At 60.6% G+C, this 1,270-nt stretch overlaps 1 protein-coding gene across 1 annotated transcript in view; it reads left to right on the forward strand.

Annotated features, from left to right (window-relative positions):
- The window catches only part of EPB41L1 (erythrocyte membrane protein band 4.1 like 1), a 30,152-nt gene that overhangs the window by 1,816 nt on the left and 27,066 nt on the right, over window positions 1-1,270 (forward strand). The window lies entirely within an intron of this gene.

A 1,270-nucleotide genomic window follows, 5' to 3' on the forward strand; every position in this document is an offset into this window, starting at 1 on the left:
GCCTCCGGGAAGGGGCAGGGGGCCTGGCACCTACCGGTGGCTGCCTTGGCCCTGGGAGATGCTGCAGGGCTGCTTCAGCCACTGTCCGCACAGGGACTTCTCCTTTCAGGGTAGGCTGGGCACACCCAGGGTTATATCAGGAGTTGGGGCTGGGTTTTGTGGAAGGGTCCGGTGGCCCTGCAGCAGGGGCAAAGGGAGCTGGGAGGAGGAGTGCTTGCCGTGAGTTCCCGTGTTTCTGCCTCCTGCCTGCGGGTTGGGGAGGGCAGCGCTGCTCCGGCCTGCGGCACCACCCTGGTGGGAGGGACATTTTTAAGGACTGGCAACTCTGCTTAAAAATGCAAAAGCTGAGGTTGTTCGGGAGCAGAAATCCCGAAGCCTTTGCCAGGGGGACCTTGGCGCTTGCTGCTGGCGCGTGGGCAGACGGCGTTTCGTTGGCAGCAGCTCAGAGCTGGCTGCGCAGAGTGGGTCCTCATCTGCATGCGGGTCCTGCCTCCCACGGGCCTCGGCTGCGCAGGGCTGATGAACACGAGGAGCGTGGCTGCAGGGACACGGGTGAGCACCCTGAGGCTGCTGGCGGTGGGGGAGTCTGGCCCCCTGCCTGTGGCACAGGCGGCAGGGCCTTTGATCTCCATGTGCCAGCAGCCCTGACTGTCACTTTAGCGGTGAAATTTGTCACAAAGCTGCAGAAAGATGGGCTGTCATGAAGACAAAAGCCCTCCTGAAGAAGAAAAGGAGTGGAGCACCCCAGGGGCTGCAGGGGGCTGACGGGGCACAGGAGCGGCTTGCGTGGATCCCGGTGGGGCCATCCTTCCACTGGCCCTTCTCATAGCACTGGCCCAGCAAAACCAGCACATGGGCATAAACCCAGGCTGCGGGCTCGCTGGCAGTGTCCCGAGCAGAGCAACGGCCTTGCTGATGTGGGTAAGGATGAGCTTCCTGCTGCTGTGGTGCAGAGGACGGGGTCAACTTTCAGAGAGCTGCTGCTGTTTAAAAAAAGCCACCTGGGGCTTAGGGGAGACGGTTTAGCCTGGAAAGGCTGGTGCTGCATTTCTTCTTCCTTTCTCGTGGGCCCCATGGGAATGGTGCCTTGCCTGCATGCTTAATTAAGGCTTAATTCAGTAAAAATCAAAAAGGGGAGTCAAACCGTTTAGCATGACACCCCAGCCCATGCCACGGATGAGCCCCTACCTTCAAAACCTGGGTCGGCAGGAGGGAGGAGACCCAGGAATGGTGATGGCAATGGCTGGAGAAGCTTTGCAGGGCAGCAGGA

The sequence above is a fragment of the Egretta garzetta genome, unplaced genomic scaffold, assembly GCF_000687185.1.
Source record: "Egretta garzetta isolate BGI_Z169 unplaced genomic scaffold, ASM68718v1 scaffold440, whole genome shotgun sequence".
NCBI classification, from domain to species: Eukaryota; Metazoa; Chordata; class Aves; order Pelecaniformes; family Ardeidae; genus Egretta; species Egretta garzetta.